Source organism: Uranotaenia lowii, chromosome 2, assembly GCF_029784155.1.
Source record: "Uranotaenia lowii strain MFRU-FL chromosome 2, ASM2978415v1, whole genome shotgun sequence".
Lineage (NCBI taxonomy): Eukaryota > Metazoa > Arthropoda > Insecta > Diptera > Culicidae > Uranotaenia > Uranotaenia lowii.
Window position 1 is genome coordinate 339,417,368 of NC_073692.1, and position 16,007 is coordinate 339,433,374.

General features: G+C 35.4%; 1 protein-coding gene and 1 long non-coding RNA gene across 2 annotated transcripts in view; both read right to left on the reverse strand.

Annotated features, from left to right (window-relative positions):
- The window catches only part of LOC129744894 (retinoid-inducible serine carboxypeptidase-like), a 290,042-nt gene that overhangs the window by 205,465 nt on the left and 68,570 nt on the right, over positions 1-16,007 (reverse strand). The window lies entirely within an intron of this gene.
- LOC129744910 (uncharacterized) overlaps positions 7,168-16,007 on the reverse strand; it is a 52,617-nt gene continuing 43,777 nt past the window's right edge. The window contains exon 3 of the long non-coding RNA XR_008737017.1: positions 7,168-7,534. This is a non-coding gene — a long non-coding RNA (uncharacterized LOC129744910). The remainder of the gene's footprint in view (positions 7,535-16,007) is intronic.

The window sequence follows — 16,007 nt, forward strand, 5'->3', positions numbered from 1 at the left end:
TAGAATGTTAATTGGATTATCTAGCAACAAAGCGTTGAGAAACGTCTGTAAATTTTTGGTTATGGGTTGAAAAGATTTAATATCGTGAATACATATTTTTTGTTTATGCTATTAATATATTCTGTAATTTATTATAAGACACTTTATGTTTGAACTTTTTAGAACAAGCTGGCAGCTTCGAAAATCGATTACATAATTTATAATGAAAAAAAAAAAATCACTAGAAATAACGTGAACTTAATTAAACTATAAAAAAAATCAAATATTATTTTAAAGTAAAGAAAAATACTGAAATTTGAATCACTTAAATCAAAATGAACAATCTTCAACTAATTCTGTACTAAGAACAAATTTTATTTTAAATTTTGTGTTGAATTTTCAATTTAAGAAGAAATTAATTTCAATTTTGCAAGCAAAAGCAAACATTCAAGACATTAAACAGAACCGCTTTACAATTATACCTATAGACATATCCCCGAAGTTACTGATCCAAGTGTCAACCAAATATTTACAAACGGAACATCGGTGACTGTGCGCGAAGCAAATTGAAAGTAAATGTGTGGTTCTTTTGCTAGTAAAACTGTGTAAAATGAAGGATGATAAACAGTCAATGAACATAAAATTCAGGTAAAAACATTTAAACAATCATATTTTCAAAACAACTCAATTAAATACACGCAAATGACAACGTTCCAGATGGGTCGCTACGTTCCGTTGGCCATGTTTAGAGCGAACCCGGAAAAGGTGCTTCAAGAGCTGGACAACAACAAAAAGACGACGAAAATCCGAGCCTGAAACATGCATAACGTTCTGCGTCAGGAATTCTACACATCCGGCGTACCGGCGCTGGGTTGGTTTTATGCATAGTAGACGTGATAGGCGGAAGTTGTACTGTACGTGCTCCAGCAGCGGTACCAGCCTTCAACGTGTAATGTAATAACGGAGCAATCTGACTGGTCCCGCTGCTAATCAATTGATTCTGCTGTTACACTAGCAGCTCATGAGTCAATCCGGATAATTTCCGTGTCCTCAACAGCCGAGAACGGTAATCGCTTCACGGAACATAACATGTCCGAACAGCTTCGTGAACGACATTTTCGAGTGGATTGCCTCTCCCTTGGCCCATCATTAAAAGCAGGTAACGGCCACATCTCGAGAGACAAAGCTGATCTACCAGTTGTTACCTCCAGGAGAACTGTCCAAGCACGCCGTATCAGAGAGTGCCAAAGCTGTCACCAAGTATACCAGCTCGAAGAAGAACTGGAATGAACAAGACGCTGTTCAACATGACATGAACATGACAATAATATTAATCAGCTGTGTAAGTACTCTTCCTGCTCTCTTTTTTTTTTATTAAAATTGAAAAGAATTGAAAGAATTGAGACGTCTGCAATTTCGTGAATAATATGAGAGTTTTAGCGGAACAAGTGATATGGGCCATTTAACCCCCGTAGGTATAAATAGGTATATACAAAGTGTCGGTACGTTTAGTGATAATCAAAAATAAATATGCTAATTTATAAATATTTTTTGAATAAAAACTGTACCTATTTTGAAATTTTAACAAAAGTTTTTATTCAGCCATCACTTAATGAAATTTGAGTCGACATGTTAGAGGCGCGTTTTCTTGCATGAAGACACAGTTTAAACGCCTTTGTGTAGGCAGGATATGCATTTTCGATTAGGACAACTTTACACCGAAAGAAAAATCATGGTAAACGTTACCATATCAAAGGGTTAATTTAAAAATAAAAACAGATGGATTTTTTTTGAGTACGTTTTTGTTTATCTTGAACATGAATGTGTTTAAAATTACCATGTGTATGCGTTATGGTGCGTTACGACGTACAATTTTACCATGCCATGGCTATTATGACAAAATAATGGCAATTTATCCATGCATTCAATGAAACCATTGAAAATTTAAAAATTCTGGTTTATTTATCCATCAATGTTATTATCCACGTTATTTTTTCTCACATAAATATTGTTCGGCATTAATGATCAGGAACTATAAACCTAACTTGAGAAAGATTCCATCGACATTTGGCCTCAGGTGTTCCGCCGTTGTCCAAAGATTGTATTGTTGCCTTCCTGAATCATCGTCGCCCCGTGCGCTAAAAATAAAACATAAAAGAAATTTCAAAAATTGTGCAGAAATGCTAATAAATTTCACTTACTCTTGAACATTTTATGCACTGTTGAAATTAGCGGTAGTTGATGACTCGATGATGCGTTCATGCGTTGGTGCACTTCAGATTGTAATGACCTTCTGTGGATAAATAAAAAGTGATATCCTTCGTCACAGATCCCACACCAAAACACTTAACCTTCAAGATCGCAGCACATAGCACATAATCAATATTGATTCCAAAGTTTTCAACAATAATTAATAATTGAAAGCCGTTTTAATGGCAAGGAGGAAACAAAGTGACACAGCTGATTGAAAGCATTTTGGCTGTTGACATCCATGGTAAAATGTACCAGAGTATTGTCACGATAACCAAAACTTTATCCAAATGCACAACACGATCCGCATGGTAAAATTAAACCTCTTTTGTTATTAAGGTTTACCACATTTTTTTTTGGCGCGCATGTTAGCATTAACCAAAAGATCGTCAAAATAACTAAAACTTCATTTGTATTAACAAATTTTGCGCATGGTAAAATTAAACCTCTTTTTTCATTCAGGTTTACCATATTTTTTCTGCCCCGCATGGTAAAATTAACCAAAAAGTCGTAAAAATCACCAAAACTTTATTTATATCGACAATGGTAAAATTAAACTTTTTTATTTTTTTCAGAATACCATGATTTTTTTTTTCAGTGTAGTTTTTTTTCTTTCACTATCTGAGTATATGCTGCCTACACAAAGGCGCTTATCATCCAACTCGGTTTTTAATGCGAAAACTTGGAAGGTTTTGTGAGCATTAAAAACCGAAATCGTATAATATTTTGCTATCACGCCTTGAAATTCAAAATTGCTTCCATTTTTCTTGATATAAGATGGTACACAGGAAAAATGAGAGAATAATTTTTTTACATGTCTGGCAGAGCGATGCCAAATTTTGCTTTTTTGAGATCCAAATGATGCCTCGTTTTAAGATTGTTTTGAGAGCTTAATAATGTCAAATTTTGCTATCAATGCATAATACGTGATGCCTTATATTAGCATCATTGTGCTCTCCAAGCTCTCGGAAAACGAGGTGTAGTTAAGGTCTCAGTTTTAGCAAAATTAGGTATCACTTTGCTAACCAAGTATGAAAATTTTTGCTCTCATTTTTGCTGTGTACCACCTTATGTCAAGCAAAATGAGAGCAAATTCAACTCTCAGGGCGTGATAGCAAAATTTGCTATAATTTTGCCATAAAAGTCTGCTCGGGATCTAGTCCCTGAAATTTCATCTAAGTTGGATTCATTTCTCTACAAAAAAAGTTTCGCTGACTGAATGTTTGAGTCAAGACCCATCTCTGGGTCGCAATTTAAAAATTATCTAGACTGACATTTGAAAAGAGGCAAAATTTCAGACATAATTTTTATAAATATTTTTGGCTCGAAAACTACAATTTTTACACACATGGTCCATGAGAGGGTTTTGGAAAAATTATTGAATTTTAGGAATACATTTTGAATTTTTTTGAAATCCTACACTGAGAAAAATAAAAACTAAAACCTAAAGGTAATTTGAAAAAAAAATGGGCATCTCAGAATATCATGATTTTTTAATGGTGGGGAATACAACTGGTCTACAACTCTTCTTAACATCGCAAAGTGATCACTTTTAAGAAAAAAGTTTTTCTAACAAAAACTTATTCATGTTTTTTATGAGAAACGAAAAACTGATGTTTTGAGTGTAAAATGTTAAAACTGAATTAGAAGCAGATCTTTATAGTAATTCATTGACTCTGGGCATATTAGAAAATAAGAACTTAAATAGATACATTAGTGTAATAATTGTAAATTGGGGCTCCGTTTGATCGACCTTTATGTACCGTTCGACTAAATCTCAATAAAAATGACCAGATGTTTTGAGTGCATATAAACATTTTATTTCCAATGATAACAGTACAAATTATATTAAAAATTAGTGCATGCATTTACTTTATTTTGTTGCCTTATCAAATAAATTAAAAAATTTAGGGTCATCTTCAAAATTAGAATAACGTTTAGCAGCAACTTTTGTGTTCCGGCAATCGTCAGTACATTTATACTTTTATAGATGCGACATATTTCCTTACCTTGTATATCATCTTCATCAGGATTAAAGATCTACCGAATATTCGATCGGCCGAATATTCGGCGCCGAATACCGCCCAAAAACCGTTCGGCTCACCGAATAGTTTAACTTAGTATTCGACCGAATAGACTGAATGTTTATTTATACAATTTATACATTAACATAATTGTTGAATCCTTCGAAATGTTGTTGTATAATTTTTAAAATATCCAAAAGTAATGTTGAAAAAGCAACACAATCATCCAAAGTATAAGATTGCTGCAAAAGATATAACGTCTTTCTCACACTGTGGATAGCTTTATACTTTGTTTATCTTTTATAATATTTTTTTTATATATCCAGGCTTGCCCAGAAATCCAATAAATAATTTGTGGCCTGGATGCCCAGATATTGCTTAAAATTTCCCAGAGTTTGCCGTTGTTTATTCAGATTATTTGCTAAATCAAATAAAAAAAACACTAAAAATGCTTGATTTTATGATCCAAACGATTTTTTTAAGGTAAATTTAAAGTTGTACATCATTTTTTGTTTATTTTTAATCATTACATACGATTAAAAAACTGCTGCTGTGGTTCGATAAAAACTTTGAATTTCAAGTAGGTAATTTTCTTTCTATTTCATCTCGTATGTTTCAAAATAATGCCTAAATTCTGTTCAGACTTGCCCTTTTAAGAAATTTATCAAAAAATCGTCCAGAATTGCCAGGCCGTGTTGATACGTGTGATAAAAAGTATGGTATACTTAAGGTTGAAGACCATCGTTCTTTTTAACAACTATTTTGAAGATATTTTGCTCAAATTCGACCTTAAATCTTATTCGATATCGAATAAGTAATTTCAAATTAATTGGCACTTGATTGTGATAAACGCCCTAGAAGCAACAATTCATCTGATTTCCTTTCAGTTATTGGTGACATTTTGAAAATCACACAGACATCTACTTGAAGAAGATCTGATTAGTTACCCATCTGTTTGAAAATAATCGACTCAAAATAATAAGGAGCATTCAGATGGAACAAGTAAAAGGAATTTAATAAAATCTAATTTGAATTTTCATTAAAAACGGAACAGAATATTCGATCTACTATTTGGCGGAATAGTTGAAAAGGTCAATATTCGGTATATGCACATTCAAAAACAAGATGTTGGCAGAAAGAAAGCTAAGTCAATTCTCATATTTAGGTAGACAATAATAATATTTTCAATCCTAGGATGATGAAACTGTGCAATGAATTGAATACCATATACTTTAGAAACAAGCTTCAGATAATCTTAAATTTTTATTTTGTTTCAAAAAAACTACACCAATGCAATAAACTATTAGTTTTGAATAAAAATTATTCACTTAAAAATATATTATTTCAGTATGGACTTGAAAAAGTTTTTGATAGAAAAACTTTCTTCCCTTAAATATGCACAAATTGCAAACTATGGACGACTTGTGGGCATTATAACTACGCGTCTAAGAAAAAAAACCCACTAAATTCTGAGATGGCATTTTTTCTCTTCCTTAACATGTTCGTCGCTATGGGACCCAAATAAGGGTGGCGGCTCTCTTACGCAAGGTAGCCGCTCAGTTTTGTCATGCGTTGTAAATCTGGAACTCTCTCGTTTTACTTTTAAGCTCCGAGATTCTTTTTGGGCGACGAACGTGATAAACCACATTTGTGTAGGAATTGTTTCTACACAACTAAAAATTTTCATAAAAAGTTGGCCTGAAAAGTTTGGTCCTTTTGAAATGTTAGGCTAGATCTATTTTTACTTTATTTTGGGAAAACTAAGTATGCCAAGTGCCTTAACTACATGAGAACTATTACTATACACACAAAGTTTCATTCAATTCTGAGAGGGTCATGTCAAATACTGAGTAGAGGTTGCGCGAAATCCGTTTTATGACAATGTTTTCACAAAAAAACATTGGTGTGTGATGCCAAAATTTACATACAGACTGTAAAGACCCTACTAGATACGCAGTTTTATACATCACCAGAGAAAAAAGATATTTCAGGAACAGTGAAAACCATTTATACTTAGTTCAAAAAAGAAATTGTAGAGGATTCAATTGGAAAACCAATAAAGTCTTGTCTCTTCAAGGATTGTCTAACATCGAGATGAGAAGGATGCTGTGACACCTGAATTTAAGCAGATTATTCATCTACAGAACCGCTTGAAGTATACGATACGTTACGTTGCAGATTTTTCGGACTCCAGCGGTCATCCAAGCACAGAAGAGACGTCACCGGCTAAATCCAGCCCGTTTTGGACAAAAAGTTGTTTACTCGGGAGGCAACTTAGGACAAGCAAAATTATCATGTTTCTGGAGTATGTCTTCGTAATATACCAGCCAATAAAAGAGTAATCGAACGATATCCAAATGCATCAGCTGTGATAGTTTGGGGAAGTATGTCTACTAAAGGGAGTTTACCATTGTTATTTATTGACACGGGCGTGAAAATAAACAAGGAGTGCTTGCAACACGTTGTCAAATGCCATTTGCATGCTTGTGCTAGCTAAAATGCTTTTTGGGAAAGACAGATTTTGCTTTCAACAGAATTCTGCATCAGTACAGAAATTATGGAAGCAGAGTTATCTTAACTTTTAACTTAAACCGTACCTAAACCTAAATTACTATGGACTCCACAAGCAACTGCGGTCATGAAGACTTAGTGTAATCTGTACATGACACTCATTAGACCGGTTGTTCTCTAAGAGAACAAGGATATTCAAGCGACGAGTGTTAAAAACCATCTTGTCACATATAGTTACGGAGTTTACGGCATTAAAAAGGAAGTTTCAGTTTAAATTAACCAACGATTGAATTATACATTTGATTTGTTTTTGTTGATAAGCCACCATTTTTTTAGGCAAAGATTTCTCAAAAGCAATATACCCCACAGTTCCCCCTTGAATCCGACCCTAACTAACCTGCAAAAGCACGTAACCGTTTCCTCGACATCCAACGGTAGTATCATACCGGAACCGCCTACAATCTTGCTGAGGTTGCTGGCCGAAGCCGAGGAAGGAGCCGCCCCATCATTGCTCGGAATTGAAGAGTACCGCACCGAAAGATTTTTGGAGGCCGAATTGGCTCGATTGGTAATTGCATTCAGCACCGCGGTGGTCCACATTCTGGCAAATCGATTACCAGTCGACAGTCTGTTCATAATCCACTGGAAGCAGCGCGGAGTCGTTGTTGTCCATGGGCACCAGCACCTGGAGCGGTGGCGCCTCGGATTCCGGGGACCAATTTCCAACTGCCTTTGGGTTAACACTTGCCTGAACAACTAGGGCACCTGTACTGTCGGGTGAAAAATAAGCCACTAATCACTACGGCTACGCACTGTGTATTTCTGCCTCCATGAAACAAGCAAGGGTAGCACAATTCTTATCACTGAGTACACATTAAACTAATATCTGAACGGAGAACCGAGACCCACTTTAGCATAATTTCAAGCAACACCATCACCTGAGCGCTTCGAACAAACACGTATCATCGGGGCGCGATTTCACTGGCGATTGCCCTTCTTGGGTAGTGCCAATCGATGCCCGCGCGTCTAAGGACCCAAACGACAATCCGCTAAATTGAATTTCGCACAGACTAGATATCCAAAGCCATAGAACGTCGACGAGGACGCGCACAGAACGTGTACCGAATATACAGGAACGGAAAACAGAACTAACACGTGAGTGTTCACCAGAAAAATGCAAAAAAAAACTAACATAGAACACAAACTTATGGGAAGAAAATGGGGAAAAAAACTATCCCGCGAAAATAAAAACCAACAACACGCAACGAAAAACGCGATGGAAACCACTCTCCAGACACACTACTGCCGAAGCTTAATGCCAACAATATGCAGCACAGCACACGGTACACTGTTTTGGTGATGATAACCTACTACGGACGGACGATAGACAAGGCGCAACCAACGAAGACTACCAACACTCAACCACCCACACCGATCGGCTCCGTCTCAGTTGTAAGCTCACGTTTACCCTCTGCTTTGATGATGATGATGATACTGATGACGTTGCCTGTTAGCTCCAAACAGCTTTAGGAAGAGCCTCCGCGTGTTACTATTACTATTAGCGCAAAAGTAACGATACCTGCCTGGTCTGGCTGCGCGCTCGTAGACAAATTGCGGCATGAACGCGTGAAAAACCACACACGGGAAAAAATATAGGGTAAATCGTTATCTATTGCACCCCCGCACAGTGGGGCAGACTTGACCAATCAATGGTCAAAACCTCATAACTTTTTTAAATGAAATCCTACCGGTTTGAAGTCTTCTGAAAAGTTGTTCATCTGATCAAAATCTTTAATTTGGTGTTAATTTTTTTCATCTAGATGTTGTGAAATTTGATCTAGATAACTTTGTTTAGCAGATTTTCCTTATCAACTTGAAGGCTACTCAGTCGATCGGCGTGAAAATGATCATGTAGGGTTTTTAGGACCGTTAATAAGTTAAATGATGCTTTAAGATCCCTCCCCTCACAAGATTGAGGGGTCCCCATACAAATGCTTCCTGAATATCTACAAAACTCTTGAATTAATAATGCAATGGACTCAAATTTGTCAAGAAAGAAATGCAGGTTATTTCAACGCTAGTTTGAGACCAATCTCTTTTCTGGGAGAAGGAGATTTCATAGAAATGTTACCAAATTTCTACATTTCTAAAATCTAGCCAAGCAACCATAAAGACCTAACAACTGGTAGAAACTTAACAAAGAACAAATCAAGCAAATTGAACAAAATTAAATCAAATTTGACCTCTGAGGGTTTCGGGGTACGACAAATCGTTTATTATGATGGCTTAAAACTCATTCCATCTATGAAACGAATGTTTCCATACAAATTAAATATGGAAAATATGAACAGAATTTTGTTCTAAGTGTCATTTCAGTGTGATCAGTGGTAACAGAACAAATAAGTTCAGATAATAAAGACATAAACTCATATTGGTACCTTATATAAGTAGCTAATAAATCAAGTAGGCTGTTGCTCAATAAGACAGCAAAAAACATGGTTGCATTGTTTTTTAAAAATATCCAAACATTCAGTGTGTAAATAATTTCTATTTTATTTTTGAGTAAAACTCAAAAGATCTCAACATTTCATAGAAAAAAAAAGTTGAATAAAAAATTAAGTTGGTTAACAGGCACTAAACACCTGACCGAAAAGGATTTGAGAAGGTTATAGAAAGTTCATATTCCAAAGAATATTATCTGCTTGTCTGTAGATAAATATAACTTTTTAAAAACCGAAATAGTATTATCAAACTAAGAGGAAAATAAATTTTGAAAAAAAAATTAAATTTTAAAATTTCAAATTCGATTGATTTCAAGTTTTTCTAGCAAAAACCATTCTTAAAAGCAATTAAACAAGTACTTAAATTGTCCAAAAACATGTTTCACCAAAACGTGAATAACTTTTGAATAGGCAAAAAGTGGCAACTAGTTTTTGTTTCGTTGGATAGCTGAGACTTCCATTTAAATGTACAAACAGAAATGAGAGTGGGGTAACGTGGGGTAACATGTTTTCCAGATGTCCCAATATGATGAAAATTCGTAATTTTTTAACGTTATACGTTTATGCTCGTAAAAAAAATTAGGAGTTTTTTTTTTCAATTCTTCAACCTCAAATAAATAAATTTCATATTATTTTGAACACATCCATGTAAATTTTTTTTTATTTTTTCAAGAAATATAATTTTAGTTTTTTTGTTTTTGCGATAAAATGCAATAGCATCAAACCCCAACTTCACTTACGTAGATAATTGTTTGAAACAACAAATTTTAAGTTTTGTTTGACAGATTTGTGATCGGTGTAATGTCCAGTTTCTGAAAAGCATAAATTTATGATGAATTTTTGAAATTTACAAAAAGGGGTTTTGGCCAAGCTTTCATAGGTCCTGCCCCACTGTGCCCCGGTTATTCAGCTGTACGCAGTTGTCTAACGGCTTACAGGTTGATTGATACCCTTGTGGGGAGCTGGAATTCACATGACCTAGAGGTTGTCAGTCTGGACAAATAGTTGATTTCCACCTGTTTTTAGGTGTCCCACTGGGACTTTCCTGGATTTTTGTAGATCCTGCCCAAAAAAGTTTGTTTATGAGCTTCTGTTTTGGACGCTAAATATTTCAAAAACCACTTGACAGATAGTCTCCACTTCACTGAAAATTTGATCAATTTCCAACAATGCATTCAAAAGTTATTAACAAAACAAAGTGTTGCATTTTTTCCGAAAACACTTCTTAAAAGCTGTCTTTGAGAGTTGCAGAGTAATTAAGGCTGCCAAAGTTGAACATTTTGCTCAACTTCGCTTTAACAACTTTGATACACCTAGAATAATACAGTAAAACGCTGGCATTAATGGAATACGATTATCAATAGCATTGTATAGAAGCAAATCAAATGTCCCGTTTACCCTATTATTGAGAATCAGTCATGCACTAACTTCACACTTGTATAAAATATTGACATTTTCTACTGAAATTCGACTTGTATCGCACGGAATAAATAACTAAGCTAGTCATCGTTGCAAACCACAAAAAAAACAGCTGAACATATAAACATTCTGGGTGACTCGAGAAATGACTTAATTTCACCATGATTTTACTCCTACTTCTTTTCTAACGAAATTATATTTAGTTGTTTACAATGAAAAGTCTACTAGAAATTTTCTAAAGCATATTACAATTTACTGTCGCTCTAAATAACTAAAATATTTTTATCTTAAGAAGATGAGTTGGTAAACTTAACAGCAAACAGTGTCTAATTGACTTATTAAGTCTTACTTTTTATTTTCGGTATATCCCCCAATGCTATCGCCGAAAGTCCTCCACAAAATATGTAATCTTTCTAATGATGACTGAAACTAGGCTTTATATTTCTATTTTATTTAGAAAAAAATAAGATTCTTAGTAGGTTACAACTACGACAGATAAAAACAAGCTGTTCCACATATCGCGAAACAGGTTTTATCGACTGGGTGTTAATTAGACGTGCTAATTGCGATTGCAAAAATGGAAACTAATTAAAAAATGTAAAATAACTTTTTAAGAGATTTTTATTCACAATCATTTCAATAAATTTTTAACACAGATTTCGAAATAAAATTTTTTTTTAGAAGCAAACCTAAGCAAATGAGCGTGATTCAGTCTAGCACCGTAAAATGACGTATCATCGGAGCCTTCCAAAATTGAAGGTGAAAACCAATGTGCGAAAAGACCATGCTTGCAGGCACATGGAGGTACGCACATATCAACACCTTGAATTGGATACCTAGTGCGGCAAGTTGTTATTACTGAATGGAAAACGTTGTTTCGCACACGCACATGTATCGGTAGCGCAAATGGAAAACCCTGAAAAATTCGTCATCGTCTTCCGGCAAAGCGGCTACCGAATGAGTGAAGCTTGGTCAAAACAAGCTTGTATTCATCGGACGCGTTATTTTTAAAGAAGCAAATAAAAATATCAAAGACTAACTGTAAATGTTTACATTTCATTTTTTTTTTAATTTTCTTTTATTTGTAGATGATTTTAGATTAAATCTCAACATCATCCAGATGCCAACTGCAACTGCAAATTGCCCTAGATGGATAAAATACAACGTTTGCTTTAAATCTGAAATTAAGTCTTCATTCAAGGAGGAAGACTTCGATTTTCCTTAGAAGCATTTTTCGTAAATTGAACAATAGATCGATGATCCTTGATGACAGGTGATGATGATAAGCACGGTACAAATATTTACATCATCGCACGGTAAACCTGAACGACTCAAACCGAGTTCGTGGTAGCTCAGCAGTATTGCCAGATATTTTGTGTGGATAACTGAGAGTATTCTCACAGAAATTAGTATTTTCTCATGTACTAATTCAGAAATTAGTACTTTTCTGGATAGGGAATATGATAAGCGAAGAGTGCGACAATAGCCATCGCTAATGAATTGTGTAGTTGCGTAATGACTAGACTGACGAAACACCACTGAAACCTGCGTTGAATCTCTCATTTCAACAAATAATCAGAGAAATATTTCTCATAGCCAAGTAACCCATGTAACATTAAAGTTTGATTGAAAAACAAAAAGAAGTAACCCATGCAAAATTTGGTAACAATAAAGTTAGATATAAAAAAGTCAAACAAAAGATTATATATTGGAGGCCGAGGAAGGTTCCTATTATGGTTTGAGACCCCTCCCCCTAACAGGAAAGGGGAAGTGGGTCTCCCAAACAAAAGACAAATGTTTGCATAACTTGAGAACCGATCAATCAAATGGTACCAAACTTGGCATGGGAGAGTATTTGGGTACGAGGAATGTTTCTATGAATATTTGGTACCCCTCTCTCCTTCCAGTGAGGAAAAGGGAAGGGGGAGGAGGGCTACTTTAGAATTTTTTACATGACTCGAGAACTAATCGAGCTTATGGAACCAAATTTGGCATGGGAGAGTATTGGAATACGAGAAATGTTCCTATGATTATTTCAGATCCCTTTCTTCTTTCAGTGGGGAATAAAAAAGGAAGGAGGGGGGCTTCCTTACTTTTTTTGTTGCATAACTTGAGAACTATTTGATCAAATGGAACCAAATTTTGCTTGGAAGGGTATTTTAATACGAGAAATGGTTCTATGAATATTGGGTATCTCTTTCTTCTTCCAATGAAGAAATACAAAAGGGGGAGGGGGCTCCTGTACAGTTTTAAGCATAACTGAAAAACTAATGAAGGAAATGGCACCAAATTTGACATGGGAAAGTATTGGAATACGATAAATGTTTCTATGATATTTTTATGATATTTTGAGAACCCTCTGTTCTTCCAGTGGAAAAACATCAAGGGGGGAGGTTGCTTCCATACAATTTTTTACATTACTCGGACACTTATCCAGCCAATGGAACCCAATTTGGGAAGGAAGGGTATTTGAATACGAGGAATGTTTCTATGAATATTTGGTACTACGGCTCCTTCCAATGGGGTAAAAGGAAAGAGAGAAAGGGGGGGAAGCTTTCCAATTTTTCGCATAACTTGAGAACTAATCGAGCAAATGTAACCAAATTTGGCAAAGGAGGGCTTTTGGATACGAGAAATGGTTATATGCTTATTTGAGCCTCCTTTCTCTTTCAGTTGGGGATAAAGTTAGGGAAGAGGGCAGCTTCCATACAATTGTTTCGCATAAACCAAGAACTTATCTAACAAATAGAGCTTAATGTTACATGGGAAATTATTTGGGTAGGAGAAATGGTTCTGTTACTATTTGAAACACCATTCTTCTTCCAGGGAGTACTAAGGAAGTGGAGAGAGGGTTCCAATCCAATACAATTTGGTTGGTATAACTGGAGAAGTAATTGAGCAAATAGAATTAAATTTGACATAGGAAGGTATAAGATTACGAGGTATGGTTCTATGGATATTACAGAACCTTCTCCTTGCAGTGTAGAGAGGAGGAGGGACTGAGGGGTTCCTTATAAATGTATTTTTAATGCTCAAGAACTTATCCACCAAACAGAACCTAATTTGATATGGGAGGATTTTTGATTACGAAAAAATAGGATCCCTACCTCCTTTCAGCAATTGAGGATGGAAAGGGGGGGCTGTCCTTTTTTGACATAAATCGAGTTCTTATCAAGCAATAGAGATCATGTTCTTCTTTTAATCTCGAAAACTTATCAGACATACGGAGTGAAATGTGACGTTATATAGATATTAAAACATATCTATAGTAGTTCGAGATCCCTTTCCGCATTTAAAGGGGGAAAGGGTGATGATTCCATACCAGTAGAACATACGTTTTGGCATAATTAAATAAACAATGAAGCTTATAAAAACAGAGCAAGAATTCTAGATCTTAGAAAATTTCTTTCGAGATAAAGTTTCAGAACATAAGATTAAACAATCTTTGTAGTTCAATTCGAAACTCCAGTTGCAGCTCTTATTTTAAAGCTATTGATTTTGAATTATATTGAAATTTAATTTAAAACGATGCCTACGAAAAAGACGAAATTAAAATAATAATAATAATAATTTAATTTATTTTTGGAAGGTGTAGCAAAGCACACCGGGTCAGCAAGTTACAAATAAAAACCGAAGAATCATTTTTCTTCATTCAATCAGGTTTTGCAAATCGTAACTTAACGGTGGAGATAGGAATAAAAAAAATAATTTTCAGGTTAGATATTTTATAAATAAGTGTATCTACATATGTGTGTACATCCAAACATGAATAAATTCACCAAGAAAAACAAAAACTACAAGCAATACTTATCGAAATTCAAACGAATTAGATATGTACATATTTTAAAGAATAAAAATACAATTTCTAAAGGATCATACAAAGTAGAAATCACATTACTCTGAAATATGCAGGACAAATATATGTATCAATCTGCATTCTGCTTCTAAGAAAGAAGTTTCAATATTTTTACCTTCCAACAAACTCGCAAATGTCCTTTGCCATTCAATATTTCAATGCTACGGAGGATGCTCTAGAAGCAATCTAAAGAGCGGGCGGGGGCTGGCAGAAATCATAAGAAAGAAATATGAAAATGAATTTATCATTTCGTTCCGATTGCTGAAGGATATTTTCCCATCTGTAACAACTACTCTGTGATGACGACGACAAATGGGCAGCATTGTGTGGAAACATCCTTACCCCCGGGCTGCAAACTAGCAGCATACTAGCAAGCTGAAAATGCTACTTCTCGACATATGATGGACAAATGTTTTCGCTTTTAGAGATGTATTTATAGGTATCTTGACATCCCTCCAACAGCTACAGTTAAACATATCATTAGATTTATTCAGGAGATTTGTTCCGATTTGTTATCCATCAGTTAGAAAAAAAAGGTCGATTTCTTGATTTAAAGCATGGATCACCAAGAATCTGGACGCACTGTTTATTATACCGTTGCGCTCCTAGTTGTTGGATCTGGAATGTTTTGACAGTACTTTGTTCGGAAATGTTTCCTCTATCAGTGCTGAAAATTTCATTACGATTCGTTTTGTTCCAAAAAAGTTACACGTGATGGAAGTCGCGAGACGAAAATAAATTTTGAATAATTTTTGAACGTTAAAAACCGACATAGTCGGGTTTAAAAAATCGCGAAATCGTTGAAAATGCTCAAATCAACCGTGTGCAGCGTTCTCAAACGTTTCCGTGAGATGCATACTATCGATCGGCAGGTTCATACCAAGCGTTATAGTGGACTTAAGAATCAGAAACTGCATTTGAAGGTGTTGAGAACGATCAAGGCAAACACAGGGTAGTTGAACTACGACATCGCCAAGAAATTCAACGTCGACCGGTACACCGTCAGAAAAATTAGTCTGAGCGAAGGAATACGATCCTATCGGGCCAGTAAGCAACCAAACCGGACATTGAAGCAGAATTTGGTAGCCAAATGACGTGCCCGGAAGTTTTACAACAAGACTCCAGCGAAGTACGACGGATGCATCCTCATGGATGACGAAACGTACGTGAAGATGGATTTTGGGCAGCTTCTTGGCCAAAAATATTATGAAGCCACTGCAGTGGTGCACTGCACTGGTCGGGGTGATGTCCCCGCCAAGTTCAAATTCGTTTTGCCGATAAGTTGGCATGAAAGTATTTAATTTGGCAAAGTATTTGCAGCTGCGGACGAAAAACCCCGGTTTTTGTGAAAAACAAGACCATGGACTCCGAAATGTACAAGGAGGAGTGCCTTAAAAACGTTTTTTTTTTTCGAACATTAGATCTCACAATTCCGCCCTATCGAAAAATTGTGGGCAATTGTCAAGC